The sequence below is a fragment of the Delphinapterus leucas genome, chromosome 16, assembly GCF_059928025.1.
Source record: "Delphinapterus leucas isolate spDelLeu-1000000601 "Yukka" chromosome 16, BTC_Dleu_Yukka2, whole genome shotgun sequence".
NCBI lineage: Eukaryota > Metazoa > Chordata > Mammalia > Artiodactyla > Monodontidae > Delphinapterus > Delphinapterus leucas.
This window is the reverse complement of record NC_143144.1, coordinates 38,927,579-38,946,945: the sequence shown is the minus strand read 5'-3', so window position 1 is coordinate 38,946,945 and position 19,367 is coordinate 38,927,579. Positions and strand designations below refer to the sequence as shown.

Below are 19,367 nucleotides of genomic sequence, written 5' to 3'. Positions count from 1 at the left end.
TAAGAAAATAGCAGCTGCTGGCAGCTACGTTGGGACCAGAAGGGGAACCAGGGGCAGAGCTGGGAGAGTAAAAGAAGCCCAATCCTTGGAGCTATCAATGAGCTGCTCAAACAACCCTGCCTGACACCTGGATTGCTTAAGGACTTTGCAGTTAACAGCCAATAAATTCTCCTTATATTTTAGGTCAGAGAGAGAGAATTTTTCTGATATAACCAAATATTAAAGGAAAAGGTACACTTGAGTATTCTGGGTTAGATCAGCATAAAATTAGTACTTCTGAATAATGTCAAATATCTCAGAAAAAGATACTCAATAACACATATGCAAAAAAAAAAAAAAGACTGGTACGAGATAGAATTACTTTTAAGATAGCTGAAATAGTATAAAAATTTACTTAATAATGTAATCAGCAGCTATATAACTTATCACTCCTGGTCTTTCTCCTCTTATCCCCTAAATCTGCTAGACCCTTGGCCTTTCTCACCATAACTAACGGCCTCTCTACTTCTAGTTTCCCAGGCCAAAAGTCTTGGAGTCATTCTGGGCAACTCCCTTCTTCCCTCTCATACTCCACAGGCTATGGTCAGAAAATCCTGTTGGTTCTACCTTCAAAATATATCCAGAACCTATGCACTTCTCACCACATCCACTGTTATCTCCCTGGTCCAAGTCACTAACTAAACTTTTGCCTGGATTACTGAAAAAGCCTCCTAGAACTGGACTCTTTGCTTCTGCCCTTATCCACCTACAATATATTCTCAACACAGCAGCCAAAGTGGTGATAAAAAGCATATTAGATCACATCACTCCCCTTTTCAAAACCCTCCAATGGTTCCCCAACTCACTCAGAGTAAAAGCTGAAATCTACCATGGCCAACAAGACTCCAACTCCTCTACTTCAGCAGCATGGGCCTCCTGGTTCCTCAAACATTTCAGGGATGGCCCTGCTGCAGGACCTCTGCAAGTTCCTCTGTCTATAATATTCCTCCCCAAGACATCTATCCATATGACTTGCTACCTGACCTCTTCCAAGTGCTTACTCAGTACCCCTTTCTTATTTAGTGTTCCTGCTCATCCTATTTAAAACTGTAATCCCATCCACATCGCTGGCACTCCCATCTTCCATCCCTGATATATTTTTTTCTCTTTAGCACTTGTCACCTGTAATTTTACATATCATTTACTATTTGTTTTGTTTATTGCCTGCCACCTGCTCCAGAATGTATGCTCCGTAAGGGCAGGTGTATAAGTCTACTTTTTCACTCTGTATTTGTAGCACCTAGGATGGTGCTTGGCACATATTTGGTACTAAATAAATATTTGCTGAGGGAATGATTGAGTATAGCAGAAGGAATTAAAACGTTATGCCAATTCCTTTTACTTTCACATACAAATGAGACTTTCCCATAAGGGCTATGCTATGGATAAACTATTCCATTTCCTTTTCTCAACACAACTGAAATGACACAAAAACCACACTACTTCCTTTTGCTCACTTTGAGCCCTGACTTGTGTCTAGATCCAGTAAAAAAAACTTTTTTCCACTGTTTTCACTGGATATACTCAAGTTTGAGTATATGTGAGTAAATTAAAAGGTCTTGAGTATGTCTTGAGACTCAATGTCTTGAGTATATTTGAGTAAATTAAAAGGTCTTTAAGAAAGACATGTATCAGTAAACATTATTTCCCAAGATCTAAAATATTGCTTAAGGCAAACAATGGCTTGGGTTATATTCTGACAGTACCACATAGTTACAGCAAGTTAAATAATTGTGGAAATAACCACAGACAAAAAGAAAATACAGTCCTTTGGTACAAACAACGTGGTCTGACAAAGGGAACTTCAAAGCACTATCTAAACTCAACTGCAATCTTTCAATTAAGTAAAGGTTCAAAGGTAATATTCATATGTAAATTGTAAGTAACCAAAGGCCCTGAATAAGACCAGAGGGTGTTAAAATCAGATTGTTAACAGTTCTGCCCTGACAAGCATGAACCACAAACTATAGGAAACTAAACCCTGCAAACCTATAGGTCTGAGAAACAACACTCAAGATGACAAATTCGGGCTTATTAATGTGAGAGCTTGGAAATCCAGAAAGAGTTTTCCCCGTTTTGGATGAAACATCTCCATTTTATTTTCTTTACTCTGTCAGAACATGTCTTAGGTTAGAATGTGCTGGTTTAGAGTGTTTTCATGAAGAAATTCTGTGGCAGACTTGACATTAACTTGTCCTTTTTTCCCTTTTAGTATCTTTCTTTCAGCTCCTAGTTTAAATACTTATCAACTTATATTTTTATTAAATACAAAAATATTTTTATTAAATATAAAACTTATATTTTTATTAAATACTTATCAACTTATATTTTTATTAAATATAAAAATATACTGTGTTAAGTAACACAGTCTTAGAGTCAGGAGACCTAGGATTCAGTTGCAAATTCTGCCTAATTGGCTAGCTGATCTTGGTCCACTCACTTCCCTCTCCAGGCCTTAGTTTCCTCATCTGTAAAATAAATAATACCATGAAGACTTCTACCTCTCATATCCTATGAGTCTATGAACTACACTCCTGAATATAGTGCCTCAAAGACTTCACCTAATTATATAGGTACTGAGTAAAGCAGGGCAAATACCACTGAAGTGCCACCCTTTCCCTGGTTCTGAGGGAACCACTATTCTGATTATGGTATTTAACACTCATGTCTTTACATGCTTTTATACTATATGTGGTATATATCCCAAATAAGACTGCTTTGCATACTGTTAAATTTGCTATAGACGTATAAAAATTGTATCATTCTGTATGTATATTTTTATAATTTGCTTATTTTTCACTCAACGTTGTGAGTGATTACCATCATAGATACATATAGTTCCTTTTAATTCGTTTTCATTGTTATAGAGTATTCCATTTTATGATTATTTTATAGCTGTATTTATCCATTCTTATGTCGATGGGCATTTTATGTTGTTCCTAGGCTTTGGTATTATGAGCAATGCTGCAATAAATAAACTTGAATAGATGCTTTTGTTATTGTTGTTTGGGTAAATAATTCTGAAGGATAGATTTCTAGAAGTGGGATTCTGGGTCTAATGGTACTTTTGGTAGATACTTTGGTAACCCCCTCTGGGACTGTACTATTTTGTACTTCCAAGTGTACAAAACTGATACAAGGACAATTTTAAAATACTGCTGAAGGATACAGAATAAACTTTAACACATGGAAAAACATACCACATTATGTATAGAAAACTTCAAGATCATGTATATCAACTGTTCCTAAATTAATTATAAATTTAATGATATTCTTTATCACATTACAGTTCCCTTCTATTCTTCATTTGCTAATAAGAGTTTTCATCATAAATAGGGTTGAATTACATCACGTGCTTTTTCTCCATCTATTGATATAATCACAGTGGCTTCCTCCTTCAATGTGTTAATGTATAAATTAATTAGTAATAATCCATATTAAGAGCTCTCTTTGTTTTTAAGATTTTTTTTTTTGATGTAGACCATTTTTAAAGTCTTTATTGAATTTGCTACAATATTGCTTCTGTTTTATGTTTTGGTTTTTTTGGCTGCAAGGCATGTGGGATCTTAGCTCCCCAACCAGAGATTGAACCCGCATTCCCTGCATTGGAAGGCAAAATCTTACCCACTGGACCACCAGGGAAGTCCCTGAGAGCTCTCTCAAAGAGTAAGCTATCTGTGGTAGTTTTAAAATATGTCCACAAATTCTTTCATTTTCCTCTTTTCAAGAGGTGGAACCTAATTACTTTGAGAGTGGGCCAGACTAAGAGATTCCCTCCTAACAAACAGAACAAAGTGAAAGTGACAAAGTATGACTTCTGAGACTAGGTCTTGAAAGGTAATGCAGCTTTCTCCTTGCTCTCTTTCTTGGATATTTATTCTGGGGAAACCCAGGTGCCATGGTGTTAGTATATTCAAGGAATCTGTGGAGAGGCTCATACGGTGAGGAACAGAGGCCTCCTGCCAACTGCCATGAGAATGTGTCATCTTGGAAGTGGATTCTCCTCCAGTCAAGCTTTTAAATGAATGTAGCCCCTGTTGACAAAACTACAATCTCACAAACTATCCTGAATCAAAACGACCCAGTAAATTGCTCCTGAATTTCTGTAAGTTAATTTAAGCTTTCATTATTTCAAGTCCTTACGTTTTGGAATGAATTGTTATGCAGCAACAATAACTAACACATTAACATCCTTGGATTTCTGGGATAAATTCTGTTTTGTCATCGTTAAATAAATATTTTGTCTGGTCTCTGTGCCTGGTTCCTGGGTAACAGAAGTGTCTTTGTTATTCACAAGCCTCATGGACCACACCTGAGTTTATGCTAATGAATGACTCAGGATGGGGGATGGTCACCAAAATGACCAGTGATGTGATTAGAAGAGGGTTTGGGGGCTTCCCTGGTGGCACAGTGGTTGAGAGTCCGCCTGCCAATGCAGGAGACAAGGGTTCGTGCCCCGGTCCCGGAGGATCCCACACGCTGCGGAGCGGCTGGGCCTGTGAGCCATGGCCGCTGAGCCTGCGCGTCCGGAGCCTGTGCTCTGCAGCTGGAGAGGCCACAACAGTGAGAGGCCCTGGTAGGGCAAAAAAAAAAAAAAAAAAAAAAAAAAAGAGGGTTTGGGGCTTGGAGCCAGCCCAGCCTCCAGGGAGTATGGATAGGGAGGGCAGAAGATTGAGTTCAGTCACGTGGCCAATTATTCAATCATGCCTACATAATGAAACTCCAATAAGAACTGCACACCATGTCTCAGATAAGCTTCCTCGGACAACACACCCTAATTCCAGGGGAAGAGGGCATGGAAGCTCCACATGTGGAAGCCTCCCTGGCCTCACCCTGTGTGTCTCTTTCATTTGGCTGGTCCCAATCTGTATCCTTTATATTAATAAAACTATCATAAGTATACCACTTGGGACTTTCCTAGTGGCACAGTGGTTAAGAATCCATCTGCCAGTGCAGGGGACATGGGTTCAAGCCCTGGCCCAGGGAGATCCCACATGCCTCGGAGCAACTAAGCCCGTGCGCCACTACTACTGAGCCTGCACTCTAGAGCCCACGAGCCACAACTACTGAGCCCGTGTGCCACAACTACTGAGCCCACATGCCACAACTACTTAAGCCCATGCACCTAGAGCCCATGCTCTGCAACAAGAGAAGCCACGGCAACGTGAAGCCCGCGCACGGCAAAAGAGAATAGCTCCTGCTCACCACAACTAGAGAAGGCCTGCACGCAGCTTTCTCTAGAAAGACCTAATGCAGCCAAATATAAATAAATAAAATAAATAAATTTATTTTAAAAAATAAGTCTACCACTTTCTTAAAGTCTGTGAGTCATATAAATGAATTGTCAAATGTGGGGAGCGATCATGGGAATCCTCCTGGATTTGTAGCCAGTTAGTCAGAAGTGTGAGTAGCCTGGGGACCTCCAAACCTGTGATTGGCATCTCAAGTGAGGGCAGTCTTGTTGGGGACTGTGCCCTTAAAACTGTGGAGTCTGACACTAACAGTGGGTAGGCAGTGTCAGAACTGTACTGCAGTACTGTAGACATGATCATGTTTAGATACACCACTGGATTTGTTTTGCTAACAATTTTGTTAGGTTTTACATCTATGTTCATAAGAAAGACTGACCTATAATTTTTTTCTCATATTATCCATGTCTGGTTTCGGTATCAAGGTTATGCTACTCACACAGAATAAGCTGAGGAACTTTCCTTATTTTGCTATTCTCTCAAACAGTCTTTGTATATCTGGACATATCTACCACTTGAATAGTTTCATAGAACTCACCTTTAAAATCATCTGAGCCAAGGGCTTATCTGTGAGTATATGGGAGGAGGCAGATCTTTCACTAAAAATTAAAATTCTCTAATAATTACAGAAATATCTAGGTTTTTTATTTCACTTTAATCAATTTTATTGTCACGTTTTAAAAATTGTTGTTTTATTTAAATTGTAAAATGTAGGAGTTCCCTGGTGGCACAGTGGTTAAGAATCCTCCTGCCAATGCAGGGGACACGGGTTCAAGCCCTGGTCTGGGGAGATCCCACATGCCACGGAGCAACTAAGCCCACGTGCCACAACTACTGAGCCTGTGCTCTAGAGCCTGCTAGCCACAACTACTGAGCCTGCATTCTGCAACTACTGAAGCCCGTGTACCTAGAGCCCATGCTCTGCAAGAAGAGAAGCCACTGCAATGAGAAGCCCGTGCACCACAACAAAGAGTAGCCCCCGCTCACCACAACTACAGAAAGGCTGCACTCAGCAACAAAGACCCAATGCAGCCATAAATAAATTAATTTTTAAAAAAGTATAGGCATAAACTTATTCAAGGTATCTCTTATTTTTAAAAAATCTCTGCTATATCTGAAGTTATGTCCTCCTTTCCATTCCCAATACTACTTGTGCTTTCTGGGTTTTTTTCTTGATCAGTTATTCAAATGGTTTGTCTGTTTTATCAGCCTTTTCAAGAAACCAACTTTTGGCTATGTTAACTCTCTCCATCGTATCTTAACAAAACAAAACAAAACAAACTTTTCCAATTAGCCCCAATTCTATCACTTATTAACTAGAAGTGTAGATAAGTTTTTCTCTGTGCCTCAGTTTTCCCATCTGTAAAGTGGGAATAATAAAAGTACCTACCTCACAGGGTTGTTGCAAAGATTAAATGAGATAATCCTTGTAAAGCACATGGAACAGTGCCTGGTACATATAACAAGTGCTCTACAAGTGTTAGCTTTTATTTTTATCACCTATTTTACTTCACTTGAATTTATTCTGTTGTTCTTCTCCTAACTTAAATTAGGTGCTTATCTTATTAATATTTTTAATCTTTTAATATGAGTATGTAAGACTTCAACATGTCACACAAGTTTAATAAGTCCTAATTTTCTTTATTGTTTAGTTCTAGGTGTTTTCTGACTTGCATTATCATTTTATTTTTGACCTGTGGGATTTACGGAGGTAGGTTTTTAAATTTCCAAATGTGTGCCTGTATATACTGTTTGTTACTCAGTTTTAACTTAAGTGTATGCTGACAAAAAGTATGGCTGATATGATCATTTGAACTGTATAAGAACTTGCTGTACAGCCTAGTACATGATCACTTTTAATAAAATGCTAACTTCTAAACCAAACCTAACTTCTAAAACTAAATGACCCTGTCATGCTCTCTGCTTAAAAAAAATCTATAAATATTCTCATTTCATAGGATGGAATTACCAAGACATAAGAAGAATTGTTATGATCTGGCCTCCGCCAGGCTTTCTAACACCATCTTCCCATTCACTCCTCATACCTTCACAATGATCCAACTACACTGAAATCACCGAAGTCCCTATATTTACAGGCATCCCTTTTAGACTCCCATCCTTTGCACATCCTTTTTGTTCTTCCCTTTGTTTCTCACCAAGTTAACTACAGTTCACTCTTCAGACTTGATCTATGCATCGTCTGTGTAAGCAATCCCTGACCCCTGCATATCAGGCTGAGTGAGCCGGCCCATCTCTGTACTTCTAGTGTACCCAGAACATGAACCATGGCTGCGCCTTAGCTCTTGACTAACACTCATTCATAAAGTATTTATTAATTACTTGGTATGTGCATCACACTTATACAACAGTCAATGAAACAGACGTGAGCCCTCCTCTCATAACGCTTATTTAGTCAGGTGATTCTTTTGACTTATCTTGCAGCACTTGTAGCCTCTACTTTCTATCATGTTACTAAGCAAAACAATAAATGTTCAATAGGTGCATGAAATGAATAAAAATAATATTAATATCTTAAGGGAAACATAACTGGGGAGTTAAATCAACTATAAAATCATATAATAAACTCTAATAGTTCTTTGTAAGTACACTAACATCTACAAATGTATCTCCAAACCTTACAGTTATAGCCAGCTACTACTAACCCAACAATCCAAGTACTAGCTCAATAACTTTGCTCCCCAAATCACCACCCCTCTGGTGATTTCTAGATGTTAGAGAAAAGAAATTTATATCCAAGTCATGAAACGGGGAACCTTAGTATATGCAAAAGCCCTTTCCCCCCAAATATTTCTGCCTTATTTCATATTTTGAATGACCTTTGCTCTAAGTTTATTCGCTTTTTCTTATAATACTGTTTTTTATACTATGAAGTAAGAATTCTAACATGTTATACATACTTGACATGTACTAACTCATTTAATCCTCACACTAACTTTATAAGGCAAGTATTCTCATTATGCATAATTTTATAAAAATAAATCCCCCAAATCAATAACCTGTAATGTAAAGGTCGGTGAGGTGCAAATGGGGTGGAGGGGAGTGTGGTAAGGAGGGCAGTGGGGTGAGGGTAGTGAAGAGGGCTTTAGGCTTCGGTGCATACTGTCAAAATTGTATGCAAGAACTTATTCATGCCTCATTTATGTAGTCTTTTTAAAATTAAAAAAAATTGTTCTGCAAAGAGACAATTAAGCCTCCTCTAGCCCTTAACCCACAAAAAAATGGACAGGAGGGAGGAAAGGAAGAAAGGACGAACAGGTAGGAAGTAGGTGAGCTCAGAAGTTAAACTAGAATTTCTATCTGAGACACCCAGGAAGAAACTATTGAAAATATAAGATAGTAGAACAGGAGAGAAGTATTAGGATGGAGGATAAAGACAGGAATTGAAATGTCACTATAGATTATGAAAAGATGCTACTGGAAATCTTGTGGCATGCTCTTCCTACAGTACCATATGCAGTTGCAATAACACAAACCACCACTGGAATCTAAAAGCATCCAAACTGGAGAATGATCAAATAAGTAAGCAAGGAGAATACCCCCCAAACTTAAATTAAGAAAAGAATAAAGATATCTGAGTTATGAGGAGGTAGTCTGAATTGAAGAGAATGGGAATAGACTTTCTCTGTCTCCCTTTCAGGAGTAGCACAATAACCAAAGAGCCTGAGAGGCCTGTAGGATGTTTCTGAGACCGTAAGTTCTAGGTTTCTCTACAGAAGACAGTAGGTGTGGGAATACATTTTCAATGGAGTCCAAGGAGAGACCAATAGGAAAGATGAAGCTCATCTGCAAGCCTGGCACTATAACTGCGTTCTGCAATGCTGGACCCTCAAAAGGCTGCTCCATCTAACAGATCTCAGCAGACGCAGAAGCAACTCTCGTCTGCCACACTGCTAACAGATCTTGCAGTCGGGAGTGCCTGGAAGCCCTGCGGACTGCTCCCAGAGCTTCAAGAAATGGGCAACAATTTGTCGGCCCCCTTGTTATCAGTCCACAGGACAGAAACAACTCTGACTTTCATGCCTATTGGTTTGCCACTGAATAACAGATGCCTATAGCCAGAACTAAATGAGTGCTTAGGGAACCCAAAGCCCCGGAATGGGCATAAAAAAATACAATTCATTTAAAGGGAATTCAGCAAACGGAGGGAAGGCTAAGCTGAAAATCAGAACAGCGGCTTCTAGTTAAACGGAACTATTAGAAAGGATTGAGTGACAGTGAATATCCAAGACAACAAGACGGTGTTAGTTGTACCAGTGGAGAAGAAACTCATGGATGTCAAAATAAAGGATCTGCCAAACTGGATACTGACGCAAGATTTCACCCCCAAAGGCACCATCAGAGCGTTTCAAAGAGGTTACTACCAGTATGACAACAAGTATGTCAATATAAACAAAGGGAGCACCCTGGGGGTTTCTATGGTGCTGGAAGCTGACCTGCTTTTCAACTACTGCGTTTCTTACAAGGAACTCAAACATGAACAGCTGCGCAAGAACCACTGATGAGGGCCCCACGTGAAGGGTGCTCTCTGCAGTCCTTACCATGACCATCTTTGCCCTGAACCTCTCTTTGAAGAACTTGATCTTTGCTGAATCCTATTACACCCTGAGAATTAATGCCCAATGAAAGATGACTGGTACATTTAAAAAATTTTTTAAATTAAAAAAGAGAAGAGACTGGGTGACTCAGAAGGCTGCCAGTTTTGATTAGGATCTAGAGGAGAAGAGGCTCTCAGCAGATCAAGCTCTGGTGCAAGCTGCCCTGATGCTCAGATGCAAAGGTATTAGAGACATCTGTGGTAAACGGACGCCATGTCAATTCTCTGGCAAGTTCCAGTAGGAGAGTTGCAGCACAGCCCTCTAGATTTTCTGAAGCAAGCACATAACTTCTACAACACTGCATGAAAAGTGTAGGTCCTGGCATGATATTGGGCCCTAGCAGAGTTCCCAACCATGAAACATTAAGGTTTAGTGACCAGAACTACCCATCATGATCCACCAAGTCACAAGGTTAGGCACAGCAGCAATCCACTGTGCAATGTAATAGGACCTAGGCAGGTCCAGAAGGCACTACTAAACTACAAGAGGTGGCCCAGAGCTTCATGTCACCTACCTCTACCATACTGGTATCTTTACTTCTGCTCACACCAATGACTTTATGGTAGGTTACTGGTGGCCAATGACAAAAAAAAAAAAAAAAAAAAACACCTGGGGCCTGGTTAACAGAAACAAATAAAAAATGGATTACTACTACTCTACAGCCCTATTTGGATGGCTCTGAAAGACAATGATGAGGTAGAAATTCTCTCAGTGGGTATGGCGCAGGGAGAAGTGACCAGAGAAGGGAAAACATGGACTCCTTGGGAGTGGCAAATGGTATGGCTGACTGGTTAGGGGGATAGAAGGGGCAAAACTGGAAAATAAGAGGGACTTCCCTGGCGGCGCAGTGGTTGAGAGTCCGCCTGCTGATGCAGGGACACGGGTTCGTGCCCTGGTCCGGGAAGATCCCACATGCCGCGGAGTGGCTGGGCCCGTGAGCCATGGCCGCTGAGCCTGTGCGTCCGGAGCCTGTGCTCCGCAACGGGAGAGGCCACAACAGTGAGAGGCCCGCGTACCACAAAAAAAAAAACAACAAACTGGAAAATAAGAGAAAGAATTTGGAGAAGAGGCATGTCGATGGTTCTGTGGGAGTCAGCACAAAGTGCCAATCTTCTATGTCTTATGTTAATGCCCACCACAAAGCACCAAGAGGGAAGGTGCATTTAACTGCATCCCAACTACAGACGGAGTGACTTGTCAGTGGACATCAGCCAGCTTCTGCTCTCGACCACCTCAATGCTTAAGCAATAGGGCTGTGAATGGAGGAGCCCTAGTGACAGAAAGGAAGGCTTTACAAAGGCCCAGCAGCATGGTTTCCTTCTCATGAAGGTGACCTAATTACTGCTGCTGTGGAATGCCAACTAACACATGCAAGTGCAGAACTGACACTGACTCCAGATGTGGGTTTGCCTTTCCCGCCCACAATATACCCCATGGACAGCACCACTATCCCACAGATTACAGGATCAATTATGGCCTCAGGAACAGCTGCAGTAGAGGGACTACAGCATGTTCCCCTAACCCTCCTGTTTTAGAGACTGCTTTTAGCAATTACAACCAGCCACCACTCTGAAGGGTCAGTGACAGAGTGGACTTAACAGAACACGAGGTAATCTGCATAATAAAAGGGGTGGCAGACACTTGCAGTGCTCAGCCTACCTTTCCTTGTTACAGCTGCAGTGGACAGATCTATGCACTGTCCAACAGCATCTGACATCAAGTGTGAGCCAAGGCACTGCTCTGTTTTGCTTCTCAGGGCTTCCTCCAAACCCAAAGACGACGGCTCAGCAGTATATAGGCACAACTACACAAGTGCTAGAGTTAGAGCTCCAGGAGCCATCCTCAATTAACAAAAGATGAAAGTCAGTGGATAAATGTCCCAAGCTCCTGTCCGTCCTTTGGTGGGACAATGCTGAGGTGCATTCAGAAGGTACCCAAGGAAATTGAATCCCAGTTGCTCACAGTGATAACTAGCTCATGAACAAATTTTATGTAACTTTACTTTCTTCTCTCTCTCACTTTTCCCATTCTCTCATTTCTGCTTCTTTAGATCATCTCCCAAATAAACTACCCAAGCCATAAGTCCCTTTCTCAGGCTCTACTTTCAAAGAAACCCAAACTAAGACGTGGTGCAGTTAGAACTCAAACTGAAGAAACTTTGCTCCACTGCCTGTGCTTTGAAGAAGAGTGTGTTGCCTCTAAGTAGAAGAATGTAGTGCAGTACACTATGGGAAACTAAACATCAGGTAGAAGCAACAAGTAAGAATGTACACAGCAACATGGAGAGATATAACTTTCTGGTGCTAAAGAAAATAGTGGGGAAAAAAAAGGGCAGAATATCTGTAACAAAGCCTAATTAAGTCAATTAAACACATACACACCGACAACACTATGTTTTAGAAAGATACATTCACTCAAAGATATAGAGCAAACAAATTAGAATTGTTTCCTATGGCAGAAGGAAAGGAAAATGGGAGTGGAAGTCAAGAATAAAGAAGACAAAATAAAATATATCAACTCAAGGGCCTTATAAAGAACAAAGATAGTAATTTTACTGCGATAAATTGAAGGTATGATTAACTCTAATTTCTGAACCAGAATTCAAAACAGAGAGAAAATAAAGGTGAACATAATTGTCACTACGTTAAATATTACTTGTCACAATAAATATATAACTGGAAAAGCTTACAGATTCATCTGTGTGCCACCTAAAATCATTCTGAATACTACCAGTGATACACACTCAACACTCTGGGAAACACTGTTGGGACTGTTCTGAGATAAGAATGATAGGGGAGGTCTTAAAATATACATACGTATATATCTATACACACACATGCATACACAATATATATGGTATAAATATTAATTAATTTGAGAGCTTAACCAAATTTATGTTAGAGAAAATAACTTGAAAATATAGTTTAATCATAAAGCCTTTTCTTAATGTGATGTTTCCTTCCTCAATAATGTGATGTTTTCCAATTTTACACAATGCGTAATTACAAAACAAATAGTGACTACTTTATTTTCAACATAGTGTTGAAATATTTTTGAATATGGCAAAGCCCTAAATCAACTATCAATTAAGAGTTGAAAAGAACTTTAATAAAAGCATTAAAAGTAGTTAGTTTTATATTATAAGGTAATATTACCTCACTATAAGGTATTTCTCTAAGGACGTTATCATACTAATGTTTATTCGTGAAAGCGGAACCATCAAATTCTGCTTAATGAGCGTCTTCACAGGTCTCCATTCATTTAGCAATAATTCTATTAAATGAGATACCATCTTTCAGTAAGTGTCAGAATTATACCTGCAGAAATACTTTAAACATTCTTAAATTTTACTAAATCTTATATAGCATTTAAAATAATAACGAAAGAGACAAATGAGCAGAATAGTATTTATTTCTCTAAAAACTACTCTTCTAAAGAGACAATACTTTGCTTTTTTCACAATACCTCCTTTTCAGCATGCTAAGGCTTGAACAACAATGTGCAAAAATATTTGCTGTATGTAAGCAAGTGAGGAGGCCAACAATACAGCAGAACATCAACTTTAGTGTTTCTTTAAACTTAGAAAACTCGGATTTAACTAGATTTGAAGAATTACTTATGTTTGCTATTAACGATGCCCAATATTATCCCTGCTTTCCAGATAAAAAATGTGGGCATCATCATCTCTTTTCAACATCTAGTCACAAATCAGTGTCCCTTCTTCCTTCATAACATACCCTACTCCATTTAGTCCTTCTTTTCTATTTCCACTATCACCACTCTGACTGAATTCTGATTACCTCATGCCTAACTACTCCTACAGCCTTCCAAGATCCCTGACTCCTCACTCCATTTCTCTAATGATGTTTGTTCATACATCACTGCTAGAGTAATTCCCCTAAAATATAGTTTTCATACTTCCTACCCTCTCCAAGACCTCTTCTACACTCCTATGGAAATATCCATTTTCTATCAATCAGCTTTTCCAGAAACATCTTTTAATTCTTTCTTTACCTATCAAATTCTACTCATCTTTCAAAGCCCAGATCAAATAACCTCTTCTATGTTCTATCTGTACTTCTCAGTGCTAGAGAATTCTGACTGGAAGTAATAAATGACTCCTTTGACATTTATCACTTTCACCTGGCGATGCTGGTTATCATTACTTGTATTACTTATATACATACTTTACTGATATGACTATAAGCAGAGGTTGGGGACCATGTTTTTTATTTTCTGATTCCTCCTTTGTGACTTGTTGTTACATAATTTAAGAGGGACCCAAAAAAGTAATATTCTGAAGGACAAAAATAAGTGCTCTGGGACCTTAAACTAGATAAAGAGGGAAAAACATGCCTAGAGAAAAAATAATATGAGCAGAAGGGAGAAAAAACAGGACAATTTCAAATCATCGGCTGAAGAGTATCATACATGCAAGGGGTATAGAAGAAGAAAATTAAACATTTGCTAAATAATCAATGCTTAAAGTTTTTCATAATTTCAGGTAAGTTGATCCCTACCTTGATCAAGATTCTCATTATTTCTTGCTTGCAACAATTAAGAGTATCCTAATTGTCTCTCTGCTTTTGGTATCTCCCCCTTCCAAACTATCATTCACATCACTGCCATGCTAATTGTAACAAAGCAAGATTATGATCCAAAATACCTCTGTTAAAATTTTTCAAAGACTGCCAACTACTCACAAAAGGAAGTCTAAACTCCTCATCATGGCATCCAGAGTTCTTCACAAACAAGCTCTCTTCCAGCCTTGTCCCTCAAACCCTCTCTCCCGTCCTGAATTCAAACCATACAAAATGATTTCTTCTGTCTTTTGCACACTCTATACATTTCAAGTTTCCCCTGCTTACACTGGGCTCTATGCATGAAATTCTACTGCCTCCAAATTACACTCAGCAATCTTCTACTTATCCTTTAAAACTCTACTCAAATGCCATTCCCTATGTGAAGCCTCCCTGACAATTCTCGCCTCTAACAATGTTGGTGGAGCCTTTCTAGATGATACCAATACACTTTTCCAATTTCATATAGCACTTTTCAAGTTGCACTCGCATTAACTCTTTGTATACTCATCTCTAAACGGATTATTTTTTGAGAGTAAAGTAAGGAGCTCATTTTACCGAATGTTGCATATTCTCGGCACCTAACACAGTACCTGCAGTAGAGTAGGTGTTTAGTAAGTGTTTAAAGGGAGAAAGAAATGGACGGATGCAGGCAAAGCTGTCACTCACTTAATGCTACACTGTTGAGAGACTTTATTACCAGAGGAGTTTGTCCTTACTTTGGTAGGCTAACAAAGAGTTACTGACGGAACATGCAGAATTACCTCTGAGAAAATTTAAGCTGGTAGCAACACACAGATGGAAAAGAGAGTGAGGAGAGGCACAAAGTGGGAAAAGTCCTGCAATATTTCAGATGAAATGTGATATAAGAACTTAAACTTGGATGATGACGAGGAGATTAGAAAGGAGATGATGAAAACATTCATGATATATTATAGAGGTAAAATTGATAGGACTGATCTCTTATTAAGAGTAGGAAGGAAAAGATGAAGAATCAGATCTGGCACTGAGACTTTGAGCGTGGGTGACAAAGAGGTCCAGTAATAGAAATGGGAACACTGAGTGTGAAGCAAGCAGTTGAAAATACGTGTCAAATCTTAGAAAAGTGTCACAGCAGAGATATGATGTTGAGAGAGATCATTTTAGAGGTAATTGCTGAAATCAAGAGATTAGGAAAGACATAAAAAGGAAAAACAAGAATTTCGATTATAAAACCTTAGGGACGGTCATTATTTAATCATAGGAGGACAACTATTCTTTAATTAAAAAAATAATAGGAGAAGAAAGAAAAAAATTTTGAAGGAGTAATTAAGGAAGTAGAACTAGAAGAGCACAGGGTCATAGAAGCCAGCACCATTTCATGAAAGGAAAAATGGCAACTACTACAGTGATTAAAGAGTATGAAACCTAAAAAAAGACAATTAGAAAGTCATGAATATTTCTCAAAAGAACAAATAGACCAGCTTGGAAGGGATAGAAGGATGATGAATGAATGCTATAAGGAAGCAGAACCTACTATTTAAAGAGGAAAAAGTATAGACCACTTCACAAAAGTGTATGTTCTGGTTTTTATTTTTTACTTCTTTGTGCGGTACGTGGGCCTCTCACTGTTGTGGCCTCTCCCACTGCGGAGCACAGGCTCCGGACGTGCAGGCTCAGCGGCCATGGCTCACGGGCCCAGCCGCACCGCGGCATGTGGGATCCTCCCAGACTGGGGCACGAACCCGTGTCCCCTGCATCGGCAGGCAGACTCCCAACCACTGCGCCACCAGGGAAGCCCCCTGGTTTTTATTTTTTTAAAGTACAGATCCGTGAAGGATTAAACCTTTTACCTGATAATCTGTCTCTATGGATTTGAAAATAATGAACTTGATTTCTCTGTACATATTGTCTTAGAATGACTTCTTCTCCCCTGTCCCTTATGTTACTGCAGTTCCCACTTCTTTGAATAAATTCTACCTCCAAAGATCTATTATTCAAAGTAACAATTTTATCCTAAATTCTAAATATGTGAAAGTTTCAGAATAATGTAAACATTCATTTTAATATAATCTTCCATTCTAACCTGTTTTGTCATCATGAGAGGAAAGAAATTATTACATACATCATTTAATGCTTATTTGCTACAATTAAAGAAAGGTGTATTAGTAATAAATACTTTTTACTCCTGAAGAGGTTCAACATTTATAAGGAGAGAAAAATATAACTATTGATACTTATGAACTCATAAGGAAGGTGATTAAAAAATAAAGAAGCTAACATAAAGCTGCAGTGGTAATACAGAAGGACTATTTTCAATTGTTAAGAAATGAGAATTTTCATATTATTCTAATTATTTTCTTAAAAGTCTTTTTCTTACCTCAGAGATGTGGCTAGATAAAACTGTACTTCCAATTTTCTCCAAACAGCTTTGACCTATGCTTCCATCTCATGAATTCCAAGACAGTATTAAACTGATGCATATTTTCATAAATCTGTTTAGAAAAAAGGAACATATTCAAGACTGAAAGAATGTTTATTTGTCAGAATAACACATGTAGAAGAAATACCAAAATTTTATCATGCATAAAACTATACATTTTCAATGTAAAGTCAACGAAAACTTCTACAGTACTTTAGAAATCTATCACTTTACAAACTTCTGCCCAAAGAAGTTTCACATTTTGAGTATTTTCAACTTTACAACCTAGTAGTTCTGCAGAAAAAATTACTCACATGTAAAATTTCTGTCATCGGCCTAAGCTTTTGAAGAAAAAAAAATCACATCTCAAATTGAAAAATGATAACAGCCAGAAGCAGCACTAAAATTTACAATTCTACAATATTCAGATTCCTACTTGAACAAAAATTGGACCACCCAGCCAGTATTTCACTTTCTATCACAAAGTCTCAGTAAGCAGTTTTAATTTCAAACTTCAGCCTAGAACATTAGGAATTGTGAGGGTCAAGAATTAATTGCACTGCTTGGTCTAAGTCCATGGCATAGGTTTCAACTGTGTTACTACTGCATTAGTACCCTACTGCTTTAAGAGACAACGTTCATAAATCTAAACGAGGAAAAACGTTAAAAATTTTAATTTACTGAAAGGCAGGTGTGCTGTTTACTTACAGATCATAAAAATAATTTCATTGAATGTATCTTTTAACTGAAATGTCAAATAGTACAGTATTCTGTTTCATATTTTAAAAAGAAAAATTTTAAGCTGTATGAATATTACTTATGTCCCACTGCAAGGTCAAAATGCCTTTGTCTTCAAGCCCATTTCAAAGTATCACTTGTGTCACACTGAGGTTTAGTAGTCTTGGCAATAATGACTAAATTCATGTAAACTGGGGCAACCTGAAACGGTCTAGCATATCAGATAGCCTTTCTTACGGACAAGAGTCTCCACTCAGCAGACAGGCTGCCATAGGGCCATGCTAAATCTTTCATGGTCCAACTAAAGACAGACTGACCCTGAAAGCAATTAGTAATGCTCTGTCTGCATTTAGAAGCCTTTTAACAGTCTTCTCAATGCACTAGTCACCTACAACTTCACCAGACCCCTGACATTTTTCAGGGTATTCATATGACTATAAAACTCTTAGACCATCACTCAGAGAAATCAGGGAGAGCAGTAATGGAGACCTGGTATTTAGGTGTTTTTTTTTCTCTGAGATAATCATAGTCTTAAAAAATTTACCTTATACTAATCAAAAAATAAATGCATTGTGTTTCCACTTTAGAAATGGCATAAAGATTTTCCTCCAAAGCCATTCTTTGCCAATAACTCCGTTCTTCCCTAAGGGTGTATGGAAGAGAGGGGAGGCAATCACTACATTAAACAAAGCTCAGATTAACCTAGTCTCATAAAGTTTTAAATAGTCCATCAAAGTGACTATGTTTAAAAATATATGGCCCGCATTCGTACTTCCCTGGTGGCGCAGTGGTTAAGAATCTGCCTGCCAATGCAGGGGACATGGGTTCGAGCCCTGGTCTGGGAAGATCCCCACATGCTGCGGAGCAACTAGGCCCGTGCGCCCTAGAGCCCATGAGTCACAACTACTGAGCCCGTGCTCCACAACTACTGAAGCCCGTGTGCCTACAGCCCACGCTCTGCAACAAGAGATGCCAACCGCAATGAGAAGCCCACGCACCGCAACGAAGAATAGCCCCCAATCGCCACAACTATAGAAAGCCCGCGTGCAGCAATGAAGATCCAACACAGCCAAAAATAAATAAATTTATTAAAAAAAAAATATGGCCTGATTCTAATTCTACCAGATATTTACAATGGATCAAACAATAAATAAAATTAGCATGTAAACCACTTATCAACCATTGTTTATTATAACACTGCTTCCTTGGTGTGAAAAAAAAGCTACAAGCTTTACGCTAAATCTAAAGTTAATTTAAAAAAAAGGAAAATACATAATCACAAAGAATCTTCAAATATACCATCTGCAAAGTCCAAGACTCTGAATTATCTATCCTCCCTCAATTCTCTCATATGTACAAATACATGACAAATCATACACTTCAGAAAACCTTTTCTAAGGATTGAATTTAAGACTGGCTAAGGAAAACCAAGTAAGATTTCACTTCATTACTAAGAGGAAAATAAAAGGCAATCAAAGGACAGGATGTGCTTCACGATTCAGGTCTGCAAGTCACTTTTTACATACTAGAAATTGTGTGAGTCAAAGTAAACCGTTTCCTAACCTTTGCAACTACAGTCCTTTAAGCAGAGATCTATAAATATGTACAGGCACAGAAATAGGATTTACATAGGCAAAATGCCTGCAACAACTTTAATCACTCAATTTATAAGGTAATTTGCCACAGGCTTTTAGCACTATAAACTGTGTTTAACAGTGACAAGGGATCCAGTCAGAACCAAACA

At 38.7% G+C, this 19,367-nt stretch overlaps 1 protein-coding gene and 1 pseudogene across 4 annotated transcripts in view; one reads left to right on the top strand and one right to left on the bottom strand.

Annotated features, from left to right (window-relative positions):
- BMPR1A (bone morphogenetic protein receptor type 1A) overlaps positions 1-19,367 on the bottom strand; it is a 140,499-nt gene that overhangs the window by 42,999 nt on the left and 78,133 nt on the right. For all 4 annotated transcript variants that reach the window (XM_022562470.3, XM_022562471.3, XM_089897792.1 and 1 more), the window contains one exon: positions 16,844-16,958. The gene's annotated coding sequence lies outside the window, so the exon portion shown is untranslated. The remainder of the gene's footprint in view (positions 1-16,843; positions 16,959-19,367) is intronic.
- LOC115801499 (ATP synthase F(0) complex subunit f, mitochondrial pseudogene) lies at positions 9,125-9,812 on the top strand (annotated as a pseudogene).